Below are 26,089 nucleotides of genomic sequence, written 5' to 3' on the forward strand. Positions count from 1 at the left end.
AGCAACCGGGGCCTCAGTCCTGTTCCTCGGTCGCGGGTGGTAGAGCTTCGCCCGTGCCCATAATCTCTGGGATTGGCACGTTCTTCGCTTCAAGATGATGGGAGACAACCTGCTCTCCGTCCGGACATACGGGAGCTCAGGTGTGCGCCGAGCTCTTGTGAAGAGAGCTCGAGCGGAACTGAAAGCCCTTCCTCGCGCAAGAGCGACGAGGACGGGACAAATGGTAGCGATGGCAGGCATGGGTCAGACCCTCGGTAGGCTAAGCCTGGGTACGAGTATCTTAACTCGGACTAACCGTCGGTTGCATCATCACTTTCATTCCGCGGTCCTCCTCCTCCCGAGTTGGGACCGATGAGCTAGAGAACCGACGCTGTTGCATATTGCGAGAAGCACTTGGTTCCCATCTTCATCGTCCCTTCAGGCCCCGTTCTCCATTATGCAATGCTGGTCGAGGAAGGGCCATCCCTGGTTGCGCCGGGGGCCTTGCCACTTTTTGTCTTCTTGAACTTATGTTCGACAAGCATGTTCCTCGCCAGAAGAAAGTATCATAGGTTAGAGTAGTAAAAATCATCCATGTAATATGTCTGAGTTTGCCTCAAATAGATGAATAAAATGTCGTTTCCTTTGTGTCTGATTCTTCTCTTTGTATGATACACCCTTTGCGTTTTTCGGAAGCTTGCCGGCTTGACTCGCATCCAGAAAGGAAACAACCTATCTACTCTGAAATTTCATCTAGAATCTCTATCAATTATCTATTGTGTCGCGTCACTTCTTCCCATGGCGTTTGGGTCCTTTGCTGGGGCGTCATATCCCCGGGAAGCAGGAGGTTACACTCTCCCGGTAACTTCCTCTCCGGCAAGATTCTTGCTGATAGTCCTTGACTATCGTATAGAAAGGGGGGTTGCCGGAGTATAACTCCTTCTCCTTTTTTGCCAGGCCGTGCTGGCAGAGCCCCCGAGCGCATCTTTGGCGGAGACGCGACGCTTCCAAGGGGTAAAGCATTTATGCTTGAATGCGTGCCTGGGATTTAGAGCGTGTTGGTGCATCCTCGACGGCTATGCATCACTCCACGGAGGTGCATCAGCCGGAGTATGCGCCGGAGGCCTCGCCGAAGCCCCCAAGCACACCCTCGACAGCAACGCACTGTCCTGTAGCGGCGCATCAACCCGATGCCTTCAAGCTTGAGGTCTCCGCCTCCCTGGCCTACACTCGCGCAACAGGGCACTCGCGCAGGCGTTACGAGGCCATGGCGGAGTGGAGCGACCACCGCTGTGTTAAGCCACTGGGAATTGCAGCGGTGCGCTGAACTTCCCAAGATCTGGTGCAGAACTAGCTTGAATCTGCGGAGAAGCTCTCAGCGGCCGCATCCCCATACCTGGCGCACCAAAGATGTCGGGAAAATCAAGACCTATGGGAAGCTCGAAGGGTCCCTTTATTGTTCGGCGGAGGGAGAGAGGTGGCGCTGAGAGTGGAGCTAGCGATCAACACCGGCAAGGTCATTTACCCATGTTCGGGTCGCTTGGCGCGTAAAACCCTACTCCTGCTTAGTTTGTATTGGGTGCTTATTGTAAGGTAATTTGCTATAGTAACTTTGCTCGTTATTAGGGAGTCTCAAGTCCCCAAAAGTCTAACCCCCAAGAGAATGAGCCTTGGGCCACCTTTTATAAGAAAGGGGTCACCAACAGTGTGCTCACGTGTTGCATAGTGAAGAGGGTTCACCGCTCATCTTCTACGGTGGTGTGAGGGGCAGTAAATACCTTGTCTGACCCCTGACCTGCAGCGAGGTGGTCGTAACACGTACCCAGGTGGATCGACACCTGAGTCTTGCATTGGTACATGAGGGATGTGCTGGAGCTGTTGGACTGTGGTAGAAACAGGGGAGGACACCTGGCGAGCGAAAGGAGCTTGCTGGCCTGGAGTCCCTATCGGAGGACCTGATTATCTTCCCGGCAAGAAGGGCATGCTGGGGGCTTTAACATCTTCCCGGCAAGGAGGGCTTGCCGGGGGCTTGAACATCTTCCCGGCAAGGAGGGCTTGCCGGGGGCTTGAACATCTTCCCGGCAAGAAGGGCTTGCCGGGGGCTTGAACATCTTCCCGACAAGGAGGGCTTGCCGGGGCCTTGCCATTCTTTGCGAGTCTTCCCGGCAAGGAGGGCTCGCCGGGGTCTTGCGAATCTTTGAGAGTATTCCCAGCAAGGAGGGCTTGCCGGGGCCTTGCGAATCTTCCCGACAAGGGGGGCTTGCCGGGGCCTTGTATCTGAAGCTCTTGTACTCTATGCCCTCGGAGAGGGGGCGTGGCTTCGGTGGGCCTTGGTTTGTCTTCCTGTCAGTCTTGCTCGTGCGCTGCTGCCAGGGGCGTTGCCGGTGCCCGTGCACAAGTATGGGGCACAAGGGACCCCATCTCTAGTGCACCGACACTAGGAAACCTTAACCATCCTTGACCAATAGGATAGTCAACTAGAAGCTCACTAGGGACATTGTTTTGTCTATATATCCATACAAGCATTTATATTTCCATTCAATACAATGATAGAATGGATAATGAATGATTATCTTGAAATAGGAAATGTAATAATAACTATTTTGTTATTGCCTCTAGGGAATATTTCCAACAGTCTCCCAGTTGCATTAGAGTCAATAATCTAGCTTCACATGTCTATGTGATTTACAATGTAATGAATGTAACACCCATACAGTTCTAGTGTTGATCATGTTTTGCTCGTGGAAGAGGTTTAGTCAGCGGATGTGCAACATTCAAATCCGTGTCACTTTGCAAATATTTATGTCTTCCTCCTTGATGTAATCGCGGATGACATTGAATCATCGCTTTATGTGTCTGGTCCTCTTGTGAAACCTTGGTTCCTTGGCTAGATCAATGGCACCAGTGTTGTCACACAACGGATTGATTGGATCCAGTGCACTTGGCACTACTCCAAGATCTGACATGAACTGCTTCATCCAGACACCCTCCTTAGCCGCCTCTGAGGTAGCTATGTACTCCGCTTCGCATGTAGAATCAGCTACGACGCTTTGCTTGGAACTGCTCCAGCTTACCGCTCCCCCGTTAAGAATAAATACGTATCCAGTTTGTGACTTAGAGTCATCTGGATCAGTGTCAAAGCTTGCATCGATCTAACCCTTTACGACGAGCTATTCGTACCTCCATAAACGAGAAACATTTCCTTAGTCCTTTTGAGGTACTTCAGAATATTCTTGACCGCCACCCAGTGTTCCATTCCTGGATCACTTTGAAACCTTCCTGTCATACTTATGGCCAGGTTGACACCCGGTCTTGTGCACAACATTGCATACATGATAAACCCTATGGCTGAAGCATAGGGGACGACACTCATCTTTTCTCTATCTTCTGCAGTTACTCGACATTGAGTCTTACTCAACTTTATACCTTGTAACACATGCAAGAACCCCTTCTTGGATTGTTCCATTTTGGACTTCTTCAAACTTTATCAAGGTATGAGCTTTGTGAAAGAGCTATTAGGCGCCTTGACCTATCTCTATAGGTCTTTATGCCCAATATGTAAGCAACTTCTCATAGGTCCTTCCTTGAAAAACTTCTATTCAAGTAACCCTTTACGCTTTCCAAAAACCCTACATTGTTTCCAATCAGCAATATGCCATCCACATATAATATTAGAAACGCTATAGAGCTCCCACTCACTTTCTTGTAAATACAAGCTTCTCCAAAAACTTGTATAAACCCAAACGCCTTGATAACCTCATCAAAGCGCTAATTCCAACTCCGAGATGCTTGCACCAATCCATAAATGGATCGCTGGAGCTTCCACACTTTGTCAGCATTCTCTGGATCGACAAAACCTTCGAGTTGCATCATATACAGCTCTTCCTTAAGAAACCTGTAAAGGAACGACGTTTTGACATCCATCTGCCATATTTCATAATTGAAAAATGCAGCTATTGCTAACATGATTCGGACGGACTTAAGCATCGCTACGGGTGAGAATGTCTCATCGTAGTCAACTCCTTGAACTTGTGAAAAAACCTTTGCCACAAGTCGAGCTTTATAAATGGTCACATTACCGTCTGCGTCCGTCTTCTTCTTAAAGATCCATTTGTTCTGAATAGCCTTGTGACCTTCAGGTAATACTTCCAAAGTCCAGACTTTGTTTTCATACATATATCCTATCTTGAATTCATGGCTTCTAACCATTTGTAGGAATTTGGGCCCACCATTGCGTCTCGATAACTTGCAGGCTCATTCTTGTCCAACAACATGATTGACAAGACATGATTCCCGTACCACTCAGGAGCAGTACGTGCTCCTGTCGACATGCGAGGTCCGACAGTGACTTCATCTGAAGCTTCATGATCATCATCATTAGCTTCCTCTTCAACTGGTGTTGCCTCGACAAAAAATTGTTTTCTGCCATACGCCACCATCTTGTTGAAGCAGAGTTTCCGCAACCTCATCAAGTTCCATCTTCCTCCCACTCAATTCTTTCGAGAGAAACTGTTTCACAAGAAAAGCTCCGTTCTTAGCGACAAACACTTTGCCCTTAGAACTTAGATAGAAGGTATACCCAACTATCTCTTTTGGGTAACCTATAAAGACACACTTTTCCGCTTTGGGTTCCAGCTTTTCAGGCCAAACCTTTTTGACATAAGCATCACATCCCAAACTTTAAGAAACGACAACTTTGGCTTCTTGCCATACCATAGCTCATATGGTGTCATCTCAACAGATTTTGATGGTGCCCTATTCAAAGTGAATGCAGCTGTCTCCAATGCCTAGCCCCAAAATGATAATGGCAAATCGGTAAGGGACATCATAGAACAAACCATATCTAATAAAGTATGATTACGACTTTCGGACACACCATTACGTTGTGGTGTTCCAGGCGGTGTCAATTGTGAAACAATTCCACATTGTCTTAAGTGAGCACCAAACTCGTAACTCACATATTCACCTCCTCGATCAGATCGTAGGAACTTGATCTTCTTGCTACGATATTTTCATCTTCACTCTGAAATTGTTTGAACTTTTCAAATGTTTTATACTTGTGCTTCATCAAGTAGATATAGCCATACCTACGCAAATCGTCAGTGAAGGTGAGAAAATAACGATATCCACCGTGCGCCTCCATGCTTATTGGTTTGCACACATCAGTATGCATGATCTCCAACAAGTCACTTGCACGCTCCATTGTTCCACAGAGCGGAGTCTTAGTCATCTTGCCCATGAGACATGGTTCGCATATGTCAAGTGATTCAAAATCAAGTGACTCCAAAAGTCCATCAGCATGGAGTTTCTTTATGCGCTTAACACCAATATGACCTAAGTGGCGGTGCCACAAGAAAGTGGCGCTATCATTGTTAACTCTACATCTTTTGGTCTCAATGTTATGGATTTGAGTGTAATAACAATCAAGATTCAATATGAAAAAAAACCTAACATTGGGTGCATGACCATAAAGATATTACTCATATAAATAGAACAACCATTATTCTCTGATTTAAATGAGTAACCGTCTCACAATAAACAAGATCCAGATATAATGTTCATGCTCAATGCAGGCACTAAATAACAATTATTTAAGTTCATCACTAATCCCGATGGTAACTGAAGTGAGACCGTGCCGACGGCGATCGCATCAACCTTGGAACCATTTCCCATGCACATCGTCACTTCATCCTTCGCCATCCTTCATTTATTCTGCAGTTCCTATTTCGAGTTGCAAATGTGAGCAACAGAACCGGTATCAAATACCCAGGCACTACTACGAGAGCTGGTGAGGTACACATCAATAACATGTATATCGTATATAGCTTGTTTGGCGTTGGCCGCCTTCTTATCAGCGAGATACTTGGGGCAGTTGTGCTCAAGTGACCACTCCCCTTGCAATAGTAGCACTCAGTTTTTGGCTTAGGTCGAGTCTTTGGTTTCTTCGTCAGAGGGGCAACAGCTTTGCCACTCTTTTTGGAGTTACCCTTCTTGCCTTTACCGTTTTTATTGGAACTAGTGGTCTTATTGACCATCAACACTTGATGTTGTTTCTGGATTTCTGACTCAGTGTCTTTCAGCATCGCAAATAACTCACCGGGTGACATATTCATCCCTTGCATGTTATAGTTCAACACGAAGCTCTTATAGCTAGGTGGCAGTGACTGAAGAATTATGTAAGTGGTAGCTTCTTGCGGGAGTTCAATCCCCATCTCAGCTAGACTGTTAGAGTACCCAGACATTTTGAGCATGTGCTCACGGATAGACGAATTCTCCTCCATTGTGCAAGCATAGAACTTATCGGAGGTCTCATACCTCTCGATCCAGGCATTCTTCTCAAAGATAAACTTCAACTCCTGGAACATCTCATATGCTCCATGACGTTCAAAACGTCTTTGAAGTCCCGGTTCTAAGCCATACAAAACTGCACATTGAACTAGTGAGTAGTCATCCTTACATGCCTACCAAGCGTTCAAAACATCTTGGACTGCCGTAGCGGGTGGTGCATCACCTAGCGCAGCATCAAGCACATATTGCTTTTGGCCAGCTTGGAGGTTAAGCCTCAGATTTTGAGCCCAATCAACAAAGTTGCTTCCATCATCTTTCATCTTAGCTTTCTATAGGAACATATTAAAATTCAGGGTTGCTATCGCGCGAACCATCGATCTACAACATAATATTTTGCAAAGATTACTTAGACTATGTTCAAGACAATTGAGTTTAGCTAATCATATTACTACTAAACTCCTACTCAAATAGACATCCCTCTAGTCATTCGAGTGTCGCATGATCCAAATTCACTAACTCAAGTCCAATCATCACGTGAGTTGAGTATAGTTTTAGTGGTGAACATCTTCATGTTGATCATATAAACTATATGATTCATGCTCGAACTTTCGGTCTCTTGTGTTCCGAGGCCATGTCTGTACAAAATTTGATCTTGAAATTTTAGTGAGGGATCACCTTATAATGCTACAGTCGTTCTAAGCAAAATAAGGTGCATAAAAGGATTAACATCTCATGCAAATCATAAGTGACATGATATCGCCATGAACTTGTCCTTCTTGATGTCCATCACCAAAGCACTGGCATTATCTCCATTGTCACCGAGGCCGCACCATGATCTCCATAATCATGATCTCCATCATCATGATGCCATTGAGGTTGTCGCGCTATCTATGCTATTACTACTAAAGCTACAACCTAGCTATATAGTAAAAGCATCTGCAAGCACAAACGTTAGTTTAAAGACAACCCTATGGCTCCTCTCGGTTTCTGTAGCATCGACGTGCAAGTCGATATTTAACTATTACAACATGATCATCTCATACATCCAATATATCATATCATGTCTTTGGCCATATCACATCACATGCATACCCTGCAAAAACAAGTTAGACGTCCTCTAATTTGTTGTTGCATGTTTTACATGGCTGTTATGGGTATCTAGTATGATCGCATCTTACTTACGGAAAGCCACAATGGTGTTATGCAAATTGCTATTTAACCTTCTCCAAGGACAGCCTCAGTCAAATCCAATTCAACTAAAGTTGAAGAAACAGACACCTGCCAGTCATCTTTATGCAAGAAGTTGCATGTCAGTCCATGAAACCGGTCTCTCGTAAGCGTACGAGTAAAGTTTGTCCAGGCGCTTCAATCCAACAATGTCGTTGAATCAAGAAAAGACTAAGGAGGGAAGCAAATTGAACATAAACGCCCACAAAATATTTTGAGTTCTACTAGAGATATCATCTACGCATCAACATTGCAAATGATACCACTGCTGGGTTACGTTGCATGGGAAACAAAAAAAAATTCCTACGTACACGAAGACCTATCATGGTGATGATCACCTATGAGAGGGAGATCGGATCCACATACCCTCAAAAATCACTAAGCGGGAAGCGTTAAGAAACACGGTTGATGTAGTGGAACGTCTTCGTGATCCAAATCGCCACCGTCCCACGATCCGTCCCGATCTAGCACCGAATGGATGACACCTCCGCGTTCAGCACACGTACATCTCGATGACGATCTCCGCCTTCTTGATCCAGCAAGAGAGACGAAGAGGTATCTGAATTCTCCAGCAGCACGACAGCATGGCAGTGATGATGGTGGAGCTACTCTGGCAGGGCTTCGTCTTGCCGTACCGATCTAGCTACGAGGTGTCACGAAGTAGTGGAGGGAGAGAGGGCTGCACAAAGGCTTGAGTTGCAAAAACCCTAAAACCCTCCACTATATATAGGAGGAACCAAGGGGTGGTTGGCTTGCCTCCTGCTCCAAGGAGGAGCTTCGCCCGAGGCAAGGAGGGAGTCCTGCTCCTCCAATTCTGTTCGGTGGAGGACTCCTTCCTATCTTGTCCACCTCCTCTTATTTTTCCTTTTTCCATCTTTATTATTCCTTTGGCCAAAATAGGCTTATTGGGCTCGCCTCACCAGCCCACTAAGGGCTGGTGTGCGACCCATGGGCCTATCAGGTCGTCTCCCGGGTGGGTGGCCCTCCCGTAAAACCCAGAACCCATTCGTCACTCCCGGTACTTTATCGATAATGCCCGAAATATTTTCGGAAGCCAAATGCAACAATCCTATATATAAATCTTCGTTTCCGGACCATTCTAGAGACACTCGTGAGGTCCGGGATCTCACCCGGGACTCCGAACAACATTGAGTTACCAACATCAATAATTCAACTATACCGAAAACTTCATTGAACCTTAGCTGTGCAGACCCTTCGGGTTCGAGAACTATGTAGACATGACCGAGACACTCTTCGGCCAATATCCAATAGTGGGACTTGGACGTCCAAATTGGATCCTACATATTCGATGAAGATCTTATCGGTTAAACCTCTATGTCAAGGATTCATACAATCTCGTATATCATTCCCTTTGTCCTTCGGTATGTTACTTGCCCGACATTCGATCGTCAGTATCGCCATACCTATTTCAACCTCGTTACCGGCAAGTCTCTTTACTCGTTCCATAATACAAGATCCCGCGGCTAACTCTTTAGTCACATTTCTTGCAAGTCTTGTTTGTGATGTTGTATTACCGAGTGGGCCCCGAGATACCCCTCCATCACACGGAGTGACAAATCCCAGTCTTGATCCATGCTAACTCAACGGACAGCTTTGGAGATGCTTCTAGAGTACCTTTATAGTCCACCAGTAACGTTGCAACGTTTGATAGACACAAGGCATTCCTCCGGTGTCAGTGAGTTACATGATCGCATGGTCATAGGAATGTATACTTGACATGCGGAAAACAATAGCAACAAAACGACACGATCATATGCTACGTTCATAGTTTGGGTCTTGTCCATCACATCATTCTCCTAATGATGTGATCCCATCATCAAGTGACGACACTAGTCTATGGCTAGGAAACCTTAACCATCCTTGACCAACAGGCTAGTCAACTAGAGGCTCACTAGGGACATTGTTTTTCCTATGTATCCATACATGCATTTATGTTTCCATTCAATACAATTATAGCATGGATAATAAACAATTATCTTGAAATAGGAAATATAATAATTATTATTTTATTATTGCCTCTAGGGCATATTTCCATTAGTGACCTAGTCTCGGTTGTGAACTGAGTAGTCATGGGAAGAGGCGACTCTTCATCATCACTACTGGAATGGGGAATCTGCACAAAATCAAGTTCATGCTGGAGCTGCTGAACAGTGGTAGTCAACTCCGTCACCTTAACAAGGAGGCCATGGAATTTTGTTTCCACAATCCTCTCAAGGCTCTTCTGATTCAGAAAGATCGTTTCTTTTACATCCCATGGATGGTGCTAACAAGAAAAGCCATCTGCTCCTCTATAGTCCTAAGCTATGGAGCTGGTGCTGGAGCATCTCTAGCTGCCTTTGCCTCTACTGCCTCTGCTGCTTCACATGCTGAAGTTGAGCTGGATGGCTGGGGTCCATCACAACTTGATATCCTCGAAATCTGGCTGAAGTTGCAGGTGTGGACGATCAATTTGATATGCATGCTTGCCAATCTTGGCATTGATGAGCATGTGAATATATAGTGCAAATCCACTAGATATCTTCTGATATGCAGCAGTCCTCGTGACACTGTCAACTATCAAGTCCATCACTCGAAATCGGGTGTGGGTGTGTAGATGGTGTAGCATGTTATTGAAGTAACCTCTGATCATCTTATCATCTCCTGATTTGGGCATCAGGGTGTGTCTCATAATGGTGTTCGTAGTAGGTATTCCTGCTTGGAGAAAATAGAAACATGCAAACTTATGAGTATTCACATACCTATGGGGAACTCGTTTGTACATGTTTGACATGGAGTTATGATTCATCTTGGATTATGAGTACACATCCAAGTCTCCCTCTTGTGCCTTTTGGGCACTAATGATTGTGGCCCACTCATCCACGGTAGACTCATACCGGCTACCTTGTGTCATCCAAACTATCCTTCCACCAGGATAAAAATGAGCAGTTGACTAGAATTGCACGATCATCTCATCGTTCCAGGCAGTTATCTCTCTGCCAACAAAATTTTCAATATGAACTAGCTCGAAGTTTTCTCACACATGGGGAAACTAGTTCTCATTTGCCTTCATATGTTGCCAATCAACATATCGCATGTCACTGATTGCAGGACACTTGTGAAGCAACATCGTCTCATAGAAATCTTGTTGCTCCTTAGTGTGAAAACGAGGGTCAACATCAGTCCTTCTCCTGATAGCATATGGATCTGTAGACCTCCAAAACCTCAAACCTTGATCCCTTCTCTTCTTCATATCCTCAGCTGTAGGATGAGCAACATTGTGTAATGGCATATGTGATCTTAGTTTCATCAGCAATGGTGCTTCTCCTTCTTCCTCTACATCAAGCTCTCTGGATGCAGAGCCTTTGTTCTTCTCTGTTGCAAGAATGTCCTTGGTCGTTCTCTTGGGAGCTATAGACTTCTTGGGAGCTAAAGGCTTGGGAGCAGACTTCTTTGGCATAGCGTCATCCATAAGCTTCTTCTTCTTTGCAGGAGGCACATCAGCTAGAATCTCTTCTTCCTGTTCCTGAGTAGCTTCTACTGGGTTTTCAAACATAGATGTTGGCCTTCCAACAACATGCACTACTCTCTTCCTAGGTCTTTTCTGACCTGGCTTCTTAGCAAGCCTGGAAGAAGGGGATCCAAGAGAGATCTTCAATCCTCTCTGAGTGGCCTCTGGAGTTCTTATATCATCAGGTCTGGCATACTCCTTCCTCACAGTCTTCTTGACTGTGGTCTTCTCCTTCTGCTTCTGAGAAGAAACCACTTGTGGGATAAAATCAACATCTTCTTCATCTGAATTGAGCTTCTTCCTAGACCTAGTAGCTGCCTTGGGCAAGCCATGGGAGCTAGGTGTTCTTGGGTCAGAAGCTATCCTCTCTGGACTAGTGCGTGAATCCATGTCAGCACTGGGCTCACTGAAGTTGTTCTGACTATCCTCTGATCCTGACATACTATCAAATAGCCAAAAAGACAAGCACACCTCGTGAAAAGATTGAGAAGGGCAAAAATTAGAAGTTCTGCACATATTTGAACTCGAAAAAATTAGGTTTCACATTTAGCAAAAGGGATTTTGGTTCCACCCATTCAAAATTTTCGGACCCACCGAGACTAACATTTTCCTAAAAAGAAACTTGCCAGTTTCACCAAAAAGGGCAACACGGTTTCACCGAGAATGTTGTGAGTAGCCCTAAAACAAAATTGGTAAGACCCACTTTTCTGAATCAGTGACACCGATATTCGGTTTTGCGGACGGCTAACCCTAAGTTCTTCATTGTCTCTAGTATATAGGAAATATCTTCTGGATAGAATTTTGCAATCGTGGACAAAATTCATCAAAGCCCATTTGCACTTGAATCGGAGATGGGAGCGCAGAGAGGGGCCGGATCCATACCCTAGTTTGGTGACAGATTCGCTATGGCAAAAAATGATGGTGAATATTTCCAAAGACGGTGAAGTCTCCGGTGGCGAGGGTGCACGGGAGAGTCAAGGCGATGTCCTGAGGACTAGCGCTCGGCAGCGAGGTGCTGCGGGAGGCAAGGTTTGAAGAGGTATTTCAAACATCGGGTTCTATAGGTTATATACCCCCTAGCTATTGGCGACACTGAGTTCAAATTTTGGTGCCACCGAGTTCCATAACTGTCAGCAGACAATGAAACTTGGTGAGGCCAAAAATGAAAAATCGGTGGTACCGAGATAAGAAAACCTGATCAACCCTAAGCTTTAGTGGGACCGACTTTTTGAGGTTGGTCACACAAGTTGCTTTTGGGAGGTTTTGGAAGTCAGCCCTTGTCGAGACAGATCTCTGAGTGCTCCTCACATAGAGTGTCCCTAAAGTGCTTGTTCAAATTTTGTAATGTAGCATGAATAGAATTTGAGATAACAAAGCATAGATAGCTATAGACAGGTACTTAGGCATTCTTGTATATCCAAGTGGCCAAATAAAATAGAAAGCCAAATAACAACAATTGGATATCCTCGAATCGGCAAAATATGCATATCAACATGCTCACACAAGAAGATGTCAAATAAAACATGGTGAACATGCACAAACACTCTAGTATCTACCAAGCACTTTCGCGATGATGAAGTCATCCATATATGAGTATATTTACATAGGATCTAAGCAAGAATACTTCATCATATGTCATACTCATCGTTTAAGCACAAGTAGGGTTACCACTTTTACATAAAGCTTTCAATGTGTTCACGTCTTTAAGAGATGCTTATACTCAAGTCTTAGAGTAAAGCTCCCCCTTGATGTGACATCCCCCCTAAGGGGGATAAACTAACCTTGCGTTTTGTTGTACAAGACTTCAAGTATGTGTAGTAATGGTGGATCCTCATTGTTGATGAAGATCATCTTGAGTTGGGAGCAATCTTTTTTATTTCTTACTCTTCTCACCTACATGGGTTAGTCCCAAAGCACAAGGAACATATGCAAGGATATCTATGGACATAGAATCAAATGCATGTTATATGATGGCCAAAGATACATTAATTACCCTGTCCCTTGCTTACCTTTGAGGTAATGTGTGACTCCTTGAACTAATGGATATGGTTGGAGTTTATTCCATATAGTTCTTGCCAAACTGAATAAGAGTGAATTTCATTTGCGGAGTCACCCCTCAAGAACACTTCAAGTTATTCCTCTTGGGGACCCACATCAACTTTATGGGGATCCTTGGAATTATGGTAGCACTAGATGAAGTGGCTTGGTATTCTTCCTCAAATGATCCAATCTCCTATTGAAGCTTGCCCTTGTCCTTGTGGTCTTGTTGTAGAAGGTCATCTTGAGAGCTTGTTCCCTTGGGAAGAGCAACATCACACTTCTCCCTTTTAGGAACAAACTTTGAAATGGGATATTGACCGTCTTCCCATTTCACTATGTTGGCAATGACGTTGCGGACACCTTGCTCCTTTCGATGTGGTCCTTGCTTGCACACGGTTTCCTCGAATTGCTTACTTCTGACAAGACTCTTGAAGACACCTCCATCTATAATTCCTTTAAATCTATTGTTTTCTTGCTCAAGTATAACTTGGCTAAGAGAATCATCAGTGGAATCAAGAGAGCTAGTAGTAACAACATCATTTGATTAAATTTAGCATTATTGTTACTAGATGAAGTAACTTTCTTGCCTTTTACTAGTGTCTTAGGTTTAACTTGTGGAACGAAAGTAGAGAAGAGTAATCATTTGGCTAGATAAAAAGAACTCTTATTTTGAAGATCATCATTGATTTATTTTAGAAACTCATGCTCTTGCTCTAAATTTAACTTCTCGAAGCGTAGCTTCTCACGAGTTCTTGCAAGCTATCTATGATGTTCTAGAGTAGTTTCATGAGCTAACTTAAGAGTGTTTAATTCTTTAGTTACTTGTTCAATCTCTTTCTTATCATCATCATTCGACTTCTCTTGACTAGCATGATTATTATCAAGTTCATTTTCAAGGTTATCACTAGTCTTATCAAAGAGCAAGTCATCCTCTCCTAACAAGTCATCCTCATCACTATCAAAGTCAAAATACTTGGGGTGTGATACCTCGAGGCCTTTTGCCATGAAGCAGTTCCCAATCCCTTCGTTTGGTGAATCAAATAAGTCGTAGGAGTTGGTGGAAACGAGTGCAAGACCGGAAACACCGTCATCTTGACTATAGTCGGAGTTAGAGTGGTAGCCTCTCTCAAATTGGTTGTTGGACTTGGAGCCGATAACCCATTCACCAAAGAGCTTGATGTCTTGTTGTTGATATGCTCTTGGTGTACTTGTCCTTCTTGTCTAATTTCTTGCCTCTCCGGGAGTGTCTTCGTTTAGAACGATCTTATCTACTCCTTCTCTCTCTATGAGGTGAATCATCTCTTGAGCTTCGTCTTCTAGGTGACTCTTCTCTTGGTTTGTGGGGAGCCGGGCACTCATTGGAATAGTGTCTGGGCTTTCCACAATTGTAGTAGTTGCTGTCATGACTAGACAAACGCTCCTCATCATATCTTGGGCTTGAGATTTTCTCTCTGCCTCTACTCTTGTAGAACTTGTTGAATTTTCTGACGATCGGGCTGATCTCTTCATTGGTAACAAGGTTGTCATTTGAAGTAGCAGGAGCATCACTTGACCCTTTGTAAGCACCGCTTGACTTGTTGTGCAACTCATCTTTGTCCTTGAGTGAAATTTTATTAGCAACAATCCTTCCAATGACTTCAATTGGATTGAGATACTTGTACTTTTGCATCAATTGGATCAATGTGCACACGATGTTGTATCTTCCATCCAAGGCTCTCAGTATCTTATTGATGATGAACTTGTTGGTCATCTCTTAACTTCCTAAGCCCGCAATCTCATTTGTGATGAGAGCTAGCCTAAAGTACATCTCAACGACTCCTTCACCATCCTTCATCTTGAACTTGTCAAGCTGACTATGAAGCACATCCAACTTAGATTCCCAGACAAAATCAGTACCTTCGTGCATATCAATCAAAGTATCCCAAATTTCCTTTGCAATCTCAAGGTGGCTGATTTTGTTGAATTCTTTGGGGCACAAGCAGTTGAAGACGATGTCATAGGCTTGAACATTGTATTGCAACATCTTCAATCCCTCCTTTGTCGCATCATGATCCGGTTATCTTCCTTCTCCGAATAAATCACCTTGCACACCAACAGGAACGACAACCCAACTGGTAGGATTATGACCAAGAATATGCATTTTCATCTTATGCTTCCAACTAGCAAAGTTGGTACCATCAAAATATGAACCTCTACGGTTATAATTTCCCTCACTAGATTGCATACTCTGCTAGGTTGTGAAACCAATGCAATGGAGACCAAATATCCGATACCACTTGTATGATCCGAAGTATGTCCAGAGGGGGGGTGATTAGACTACTTGACAAAATAAAAACTTAGACTTTTTCCACTTTTAGTTGTGGGCAAACTTTAGCAATTATGACTAGTCAAGTTCACCCTAAACATGCATATCTAAGAGTATAGTAGAGGAAAGTAAATACATGCAAATGTAATATGAAGGGTAAGGAAGGAAGATCAAACACAAAGGTTGACATGGCAATTTATGGTGTGGTTTTGATAGGTGGTGCTATCGTACGTCCATGTTAGTGGAGACTTCAACCGACGGAGGGTAATGGCTGCGAGAGTCCATGGAGGGCTCCACCCACAAGGGGTCCATGAAGAAGCGGCCTTGTATATTCCACCATGGATTATGACCACACAAGACTAGCCTCACTCACTTTATATCTTCACAAAGTAGGCAGTTTCCTTGCCCTTACAAACTTTTTTGGTTCAATTCCACAACACGAAGTAGGAGGCTCCCAAGTGACACCAAACCAATCTAGGAGGCACCACCCTCCAAAAGGTAATAAATGCGATAGAACGATGAACTCCTTGCTCTTATGCTTCAAAAGATAGTCTCCTCAACACTCCATCACTCTCTCACATATTTGGCATTGGTAGGAGAGATTGATTTTGTGGAAAGCAACTTGGGGAGGATGTAGATCAAGTTTCAAATGATTGGATTGGAATATCTTGATCTCAACACATGAGTAGGTGGCTCTCTCCAAGAAAAATGGATCTAGCAAGTGTGTGTGTGTGTTATGAGTGCTTACTTTGGGAATGAGAGGAGGTGGAGGGGTATATATAGGCATCCCCCAAAATCCAATCATTACAACATTATTGCCCAACTCGATGACAACAAAATGAATCTCGATGGTACTGAGTTCCACTAAATGTGGTAACTTTTGAATTCTCGGTCAGACCGATATATAAATCTCGGTGGTACCGACATGGGTGTCCTAGGCAGTTTCCAAATCTTGGTGAGATCAATTGCAATCTTGGACATTCCTATTCTTAGAATTTTATCAACAAAAAGTTGGTCACATGTTTCGGTGGCATTGATGTGAAACTTGGTGGTATCAAGCGATCCAGGTTTGGCAAAGGATGTGTCTCTAGGAAATTTGGTAGGGTCGAGTGGAAAAAGTTGGTGGCACTGATTTTGCTGGTTTGGCTTGGGACAAAGATATTTGTGGGAGAATGAATGAATACTTTTGGTGGCTATCTCCAAGCACTTGAGCAACCAATTCATCATAGTACCTCGCCCCCTTTTAATAGCATTGGCTTTCCTACGGACTCAAAAGTGATTTCTCACAAATGTAAAATGTAGAGTCCTCTTGCTTGAGGTTTGAGCCAATCCTATTCCTTTCCTTGAATTAAGGGGTTTCTCCTCACAATACTTTAGCCAATGCATCTTTGAACTTTTCAGAAATATACATGGATAAGATCATTAGTTCAATAATACATATGTTGTGATTAATTACCAAAACCACCTTATGGGGCAATTATGCTTTCACGGTGGCTCGATTTGGCATCGTTCTGATTGACCAAAGAACCACCGACAACTCACCAATCCAGCGCCTTCCATGCTTGTGCAGCTTGTTGAAAGTACTTGTCTTGAGGCCCCACAACACTTCAACATTTACCCTCTCTACTTAGACGTTGCTCCTAGGGTGTGTTACATCTCCAACGTATCCGTTATGTTTTATTGTTCCATGTTGTTATATTATCATCTAAGGATACTTTTTGGGTCACAATTCAATAATTTATATTATTTTTTAGCACTAACTTATTACCTAGTGCCGAGTGCATGTTGTCGTTGTCTGCGTGTTTTTTGTTTCTCAGGTTTTCAGTACCAAACGAGGCCAATTGCCATGAATTTTTTTAATGATTTTTCTCGACCAAAATAAGACATGGAAACTTTGGTAGGGAACCTGAAGCCACACGTGGGCCCCCCAAGGCAAGAGGACACATCTACGGGGTGGCCACACCTAGATGCCTTGGCGCTCCTAAGTGGCCCCTCTGGCTTCGTTCTCTCGCCTATAAATTCTTAAATATTCCAAAAACCCTAAATATCATACACAAAAACATTTTATGCAGTCGCAAGTCTCTGTTCCATGGCGATCCCATCAGGAGCTCTGTTCTGGGACCCTGTTGGAGGGGGGATAGATCATGGAGGGCCTATTCATCAACCATGGTGCCCTCGTGATGATGTGTGAGTACTTCACCACATAACTATGGGTTCATAGTTAGTATCTAGATCTCTCTCTCTCTCTCTCTCTAGATCTTCAATACAATGATCATCACATCTTTGCTTTGATCTAATCGATGTAATTCTTTTGTATGTTGTGTTTGTTGGGATCTGATGAATTGTGCGTTTATGTTAAGAATATTCATGCAAAATATTTGAGTCTTCTCTGAGTTTTATGATTCTTATTTTCATGATCATCGTGGCTTTATAATTCTCTCTGATATATTGAATTGGTTTGGCCAAGTAGTTTGGCATTTCTTCCGTGAGAGGGGTCCGTTATAGTGGGTTCAACGTGGCGAGTTTCTATATCCCGCGCGATTGTTTTTCTGCCACAAAGGATAAAACGTTAGGGTTTATTCATACTGGTTGAGTTCACTTTGTCTACATAAAGTCATTGTTTTCCAAGCATTAGTTTGTTTTACTTAATGAGAAAGCTACTGTCCAATCGGTCGGACGTTAGTGACGGATCCGCGCGACCCGGCGGTCGCTCGATTTGCTTCCCCCGCGTGATTTCCATTCTCGTGTGTGAATAATAAAAAAGAGGTGCTCCTAGGAATAAAACACGGGACCTATTGGTTGCAAACACGGTAGGCTACCAGCTGAGCTAAGACTCTGATGTATTATTTCAGTCGGATTGGACTACTTTTATACCTTATTAAATGACTAGAAAATAAAAACAGCAATACCTTATTAACTTGTCTCCTCTTCTACGTTTGCACAAAAGTTAATGCAATGTCCAATCTTTTCTGCATTTAAGTAGACTATTTTACCAACTCATCTAGAGTTGATGACACCGTGGTAATTTTGCCAATGAGGGCGGATACTCCCCGGTCACTTTTGTGTGAATATCAGGGTAACCCACATATCACAGACCTGATAACTTATATAACTTAGTCCTCATAACTTTGACGTAGGGTTGGGTGTTGATGAAATATCTCCCGGTAACTTTGGTGTGAATAGCATGGTAACTAATACATCGGAGACCGTATAACTTATGAAACCAGATCATGGTAACTTTGGTGAATAGAGGTGATGAAATATACCCCCAATAACTTTTATGTGAATATCACACTAACTCAATCATCGCTGACCTAATAACTTATGTACCTAGGTCTCGGTAAATTTAGCGACGCGGTGGAGAGAGGCACGTTGATGAAATACCCTCAGTTATTTTTTGTCCGAATAGCTTAATAACTCATACTGTAATTTTATAGCCTAAAAAATCATGCTAAAGCTGAGAATCGAACTAAAGACTTCAATATTGAGATCTTAACACACTATCCAACTCACCCACTACTTGGCTCCTCACAAGTTCAAATAAAATACCACTAAAATATAACCTCGGTAACTTCCGCGTAAATAAGATGATAACTTATGTACAATTAACATGATAACTTACATATAAACACATTGATAACTTTTCACCTTGGACTAAAATTTCTAGAAATATGTCGTGATAACTAGTACAAATAGCATGGTAATTTAGGCACCAGAGACCCAATACTTACATACAACCAAAGTTGTTAGAATCATGACTCAAGGCTTAGAATCTTACAACTTTACTATCCAAACTAGCCCATCCAATTCTATGATTTTGCTCATAGAATCTAAGTGTCTACGATCCTAGTAGTTATGATTCTACGATTCACGATCCTACCAACGGAGCTCCCATCCGATTCAGAATCGCGATTATGACAACCTTGCATACAACACATTGACAACTTTTTACCCATGTGAAAAATATTACTCAAACATGTCCCAGTAACTTATGTGTAAACATCATGGTCATTTATGCACTGAGGACCTCATAAATTACATTCAATAACCATGTTAACCTTGGCTTCGAGGGAAAATCATTGAAACATAACTCCTTTGGTAAATTTCATGTAATTTTGTGACAATTTTATGCACCACAGACCTAATATCTTTCGTTTAAACACCATGGTATCTTCCATCGAAGGGGGAAAGTTTTTGAAAGACTTCACCGGTAATTGTATGGACACACACCTAATATATTAAATTTAAACGCCATGGTAACTCTCATCCATTATTGTTTTTGTCAAAACATACCCCAGTATGAAGTTACCACTACCCCATGCTAAGCTTATCATGCATCTCATGGTATAGTCATTAACCTTCGCATATTATAGTTAACAGGCTTATCATAGTATAGTTATCATGTTGCTTAAGTCATAGTTATCACGCTGGTCATGCCAAAGTTACCAAGCAAACGAATTTATTATCGCTGATACGAGAAAAAAATAAAGGTTCAAATAACCTTGTTTATATACACAACAACTAAAGGTAGATTAGTTGTTTATTGGGCTCCCACGAATTGTAGGATTATGTTCATATTATTCACGAAAAATATTTGAGTCTTCTCTGAGTTTTATGATCCTTATTTGCATGACCATCATAGCTTGGTAATTCTCTTTGATCTATTGAATTGCTTTGGCTTGGTATTTCTACAGTGAGAAGGCTGTGTTGTAGTGGGTTCTACCTGGTGAGTTGCTATATCAAAGTGACAGAAGGGGACAAGTTGCATCTTTGTGTTGCCGCCACTAAGGATAAAACGATGGGGTATATTCATATTGGTTGAGTTTACTTTGTCTACATCATGTCATTGTTCTTTAAGCATTACTCTGTTTTACTTAATACTCTAGATGCATAGTGGATAGCAGTCGATGGGTGGAGTAATAGTAGTACGTGCAGGGAGGATTCGACCTATTTTCTTATGGACGTGATGCCTATATACACATGATCATTGCCATGAAAATCGCATAACTATCCACTATTCTACCAATTGCCCAATAGTAATTATTTGCCCACCATATGTTGCATTCTTGGGAGATGCCACTAGAGAACACTATGGCCCCCGAGTCTATTCACTTATATATTTAGAGAACTTATAACTTACTCTCTGTTATTATTTATCTTTTATTTTATTTTGCAAGTCTCAACTATATACAATTATCTACACATCTCATTCACTTGCAAATAACGAGATCAAGGGGATTGAGAACCCTCTTGCACGCGTTGGGTGCAAGTTGATTGCTCTCTTGTGAGTAGCCACTAAAGAGGGTTCAGGATTGATATTCCTATTAGTTATATAACCCTTCGTTTCTTAACTGAGGGAAATACCTACCCGCATTGTGTTGCGATAACCCGTTACTCTTCATGGAAAACCAACGCAGATACCAAGTATCAGGAAGGATTTGTGGCGTCATTGCCGGGGAATATCATCACCAACTACCAAGTAACTTCACACAAATTATCATTCACTGGTTCTTCTTTTTATTGTCTGTTATATCTTGCTTGCTTAAAAAAATGAAAAATACAAAAATATTTTCCTTTCCTTGCTTAGCTTGTCACGTTGCTTGAAAGTTGTTATCATGTCTGAGTTTGAAATTAGTGATGCATACGCCTCTAGTGCGGAAGCCCTTGATTATCCAACTTCACCTTGTGATGAGAATGCTAAAAGGAATTTTGATTATGTTGCTAATGAATATCTTGATAATCTTGCGGAAGATTATCCTCCTGTGAATCAAGTTCCTACTACTAACACTCACACGACTATAAATTCTAATATTTATCATGTGGGTAGTGGGAAAATTATTGGAAAGCATGTCGTCCAAGAATTTTGTAAGTATTTGTGAGCTTTCCCTCTCATCAAAAGATCTATACTTGATGAAACAAATTGTTATGTGGATGCTATCACCATACTTATTTAAAAATGGAAATAAAATTTGTGCATGTCCATCCTATGCTTTAAAAGATATTTTTGGGACTCCCTAGCTTGCATGATCCCGAGATTATTATCCTTAGGCATGAATTTTATTATATTTTGTGTGAAGCAAAATAAAATTTTGCCTTCTATGAATAAAGTCTGAATGTCCTCCCATAGAAACAATCCTCCATTATAAAGATGCTATGCGTAGGTTCGAATCTAATGGCTATCATGGATTTGATACGAATATGAGGAGGAATGTGCTTCTCGAAGGATTAACACAATCATTGCTTCTCCACACTTATGATAAATTTGAATGTATTTCTAAAGGAATTAATGAAGGGTTTAGTGAAGATTGGCAAGAAAACACTATTAGAGAACCTATTAGTGATGAAATCCATGTCTTATATGAAGAACCCCTAAATGATAGTGATATGAGTAATGATTTTTATAAATACATTCGTACACTTTCGCTCTTCAACTAGGTTTGACAAAGGTGACTTAATAAGAAAAATTTTGGAGGAACTAATTTTGAAATACATTAGGGGTCCAACACTTGACCATGTGCATTATGCCTAGCTAGGGGCATAAAAGAATAACGCTTGTTGGGAGGCAACCCAATAGCTATCTTTTTTTCCTTTTTACCTTCTGTTTTGGTGTGCTAGCATGGTTTTTTCCTCTCTAATGATTGTATTTTTATGTTTGAATTAGTGTTTGTGCCAAGTTAAACCTGTGGGATGACCTGTATGATAAGAATAATCGATACGATGCAAAAACAGAAACGTTGACGTCGAGTGCACAATTTCTTTGATTTTACTGGAACGTATTTTTATGATGATTTTTTACGAAATATTGATGTAAAAATTACTCAAGTCGTCCTAATGTTTCACAGTTTTTGTAGTTACAAAAGTATAGGTTCATTATAGAGTACTACAGACTCTTCCGTTTTTGACGGGTTCTGGTTTTGCTTGCATTGTTTGCTTCTTTTGATGATGCTCTGGATTGTATCGAGGGGTATAAACCATGGAGAAGTTAGAATACATTACCTATTATGCGATAATATAGTAAGAATCAATTTAAAACAGTATATAAGTGTTGCTTATACTAACGGATATCACGAAGTTTTGTTGAATTTCGTGTGATTGAATTTTTCAAGTTCTAGGTGCTATCGTGATGGACAATGGAATAAGGAGCAGCAACATCCTAAGCTTGGGGATTTCCAAGGCACCCCAAGGTAATATTCTAGGAAGGCACAAGCGTCTAACCTTGAGGATGCCCCAGAAGGCATTCCCTCTTTCATCTCAATCCATTGGTATGTCACTTGAAGCTACATTTTTATTCGTCACATGATATGAGTTTTGCTTGGAGCGTCATTTGCTTTAGTCTGGTTTTTTTTAATTTTCCACAATTACCTTTTGCTGGACACATCAACCTGAGATCGAGATATATTTATCATGATTTGTTAGAATACTATTTGTGCTTCACTTATAACTTTTGAGCTAAACAATTGCTCTACTACTTCACTTATATCTTTTTGAGCATGGTGGCGTGTAGATTTTATAGAAATATTTGAACTCTCGTTCTTCACTTATATTTGTTTGAGAGTTAATAAAAAGTAGTGATAATTTTCATGGGTCATAAAGCTAGTACAAAAATAATAAGTATTCAATGAATGATAATCAAAACCATCATGTATCACATAAAGAGAAATTGTGGGTTGATGATATTGATGTGGTAATATGGAAAAGGTGCGAGTGCATTATTGTTAATTCATAGAAGTTGAATTATTAAGTGGTGCTAATTCCTTGTTTCTATGAATATTAAAAATGCATGGTGTGGATGGTTAACTCCTAGTGTTGTTTCGAGTCGGAGTCCTAGTGTTGTTTCGAGTTAGAGTTAATAAATAGTAGTGGTAATTCAACATTTCAATTCCTCGTCGAAATCTATCTAAACACCTCATTCGCTTGCAAATAACGAGATCAAGGGGATTGACAACCCTCTTGCCTGCGTTGGGTACAAGTTGTTTGCTATTTTGTGTGCAACTGCTGAAGACAGTTGAGGATTGATATTCCTGTTGGTTCGATAAACATTGGTTTCTTAATCGAGGGAAATACTTAGCCACATTGTGCTATGATAACCGGTTCCTCTTCACAGAAAACCAAACGCAGATCAAAAGTATCAGGGTGTGCTATCAACGCGAAGCAAATCTTGGCGCCGATGTCATGGGTACTTCAAGATGATAAACAATCCGTTTAACAAACTTGATGATCTTTTTGGTACTTCGAAACGACAAATAATCCGTCCGACGAACTTGACTGCCACTTGCGTCGTCACCTTCCGTAGTGGATCCACTTCGGCCCACTTTCTAAACTTGTCGATCGCTACGAACAATAATTCAATGTTCCCGGTAGCACGGGAGAAAGGGCCGACGGTGTCGAGCCTGTAGATTGCAAATGGCCAAGAGAAAGGTATTGTTTGGAGGGCTTGTGCCGGCTGATGTGTCTTCTTGGTGTGGAATTGGCATGCCTCACATGTAGGCACCACCGCTAAGGCATATTGAAGGGTAGTCGACCAATAAAAGCCTTGAAAGAATGCCTTTTTGACAAGGGCTCGTGATCCCAAGTGGGAGCCACAGATCCCTTCGTGTATCTCTGCCAGCAGGTGTTGTCCTTCTTCTCAGGGAATGCACTTCAATTTATCCCCATTTGGTCTCCTCTTGTAAAGAGTGTTGTCCATTAACTGGTACACGCTTGTCGTGGTATTTTCGGAACAAATGCTAGGGGTTTCTTAAAGAGGTGAACGCAAGGCTGCCGTGGAGATCCACAACGGGTTGGGCAACATCACGTGGTGGTTTACCTAATTTCGAGGCCCTCGCATGGAGGTAACACCCCTACTCCTGCATGTGTGGTGTATATGGAGAGTATATAATTCTACATGGTGCTCCTTGAGCTATCTAGAGGAAGAAGGAGGAGGATGGGAGCTCTCCTCTTCTCCTGGAGAGTGAGGAACGAGAGAATGGGGGGAGCCAGGGATTATCCTCCCCCCTGTGCGTGTCTGTGTGTTTGAGTGCCTCCTCCCCAGGGCTGGCTCCCTGGGTCACCTTATAAAGGGGTGCCCAGAGGACAAGGGTTGGCTCACGGGGCCTAACTTTTACTTTTGGACATGATGGGTGAGGGGGACCGCATGGCCTAACTTCACTGTTGAAGGTGACCGGTGCGTAGTGATACAGACTGGATTGCGGGGGTGCAGTGATGCAGGATGCATCGTCCTCCCATCATGTATGATGGGACTCTCCAGCTGTCCTCGCTGGGCTCCACCCGTACATGTTTCCAATCGGAAAGGTTTCTAGTCGGACAGGACTCGAGTCGGCAGGCTGCAGTCAGACAGGCTGCAGCCCGACGGGCTACAGTCGGATGGGTTCCAGCGGGACAGGTCTCCAGTCGGCAGGCTGCAGCCGGACAGGCTACAGCCAGATGGGCTCTAGTCGGACATGTCTCCAGCTGGCACGGTGCAGCCGGATAGGCTGTAGCCGGCAGCTAGTAGTCTGCAGTCGGTAGCCAGCAGCCGGCAGCCAGACGGTCTTTTGTCTTTGTTGATTCACTAGGTACGACGTATCGGGTGCAACTCCCCCGATGTTTTTTGAAACATTGTATCATCTTCTTTAGCCTACCCGGGGTTATCCCCCCTACAGTAACCTCCGAGCCTCCGCGGGACTCGAAGAGTCAAGCGGAGGCTTTTAGGTGTTGTCGTAGAAATGGACGGTGTCAAAACACGTCCAGGTGCGGTCGAGGAGCCCATCCGCTCTTGCGCATGAAGCACTGCTGGGCGCAGACACGGAGTCCACCGGTTCCTTGTGTGTGAGGCATTATCGTGTGCGGACGAGGAGTTCGTCAGCTCTTGCGCAGAAGCGTTGCCGCGTATGGACGCGGAGTCCACTGGTTCTTGTGCGCGGGGCACTGCCAAGCATGGAGGCGGAGTCCGGTAGCTCTTGCGCATAAAGCGTTGTTGTGCGTGGATGCAGAGTCCATTGGCTCTGGTGCGCGAGGCACTACCAAGCGCGGACGCGGAGTCTGGCGGCTCTTGCACGCGAATCACTTCCTTGCGTGGACGCAGAGTCCCCTGGCTCTTGTGCACGGGGCAGTGCCAAGGGCGAACGCGGAGTCCGGCGGATCTTGTGCGCGAAGCACTACAGTGCATGGACGCGGAGTCTATTACCTCTTGTGCGTGGGCTCTGCCATTGTGGACGCGGAATCTGGTCGATCTTGCGCGCGAAGCGCTGAAAATGCATGGACGCGGAGTCCACTGGCTCTTGTGCGCGGGGCACTGCCATGTGTGGACGCGGAGTCCGATGACTCTTGCGCGCGAAGCGCTGCCGTTGTCGTAGCTGAGATTGCTGATGGCGGACGGCTGCGGTCTGCAGCTGGCAACAACTTTCTTCTAGTGGGCGCGCGCTAGCGCACCCACTGAGTATAGCCTCCGAGATTCGGGTCGGCTGTGCGGCTGTGTGGCAGCCGGGCCAAATCTTTGTCCTCTGATTTTTATTCTTGTGCCCTCTTTTCAGGATGACATGGCTTTCTTCCACTGGGTGTAGCCTCCGAGCCTTCGGGCGAATCAAAGAGTCATGCAGAGGCTACTTGCTGTTGATGTAGCAAAAAGGTTGCCGATGGCGGCCGGCTACGGGCTGCAGCCGGCGTAGCTTCCTTCCAGTAGGGGCGCGCCAACGCACCCCTTTGGTGTAGCCTCCGAACCTCCGGGCGACTCGAAGAGTTCTACGAAGGCTTCTTGTTGTTGA

This window comes from Hordeum vulgare, chromosome 1H, assembly GCF_904849725.1.
Source record: "Hordeum vulgare subsp. vulgare chromosome 1H, MorexV3_pseudomolecules_assembly, whole genome shotgun sequence".
Lineage (NCBI taxonomy): Eukaryota > Viridiplantae > Streptophyta > Magnoliopsida > Poales > Poaceae > Hordeum > Hordeum vulgare.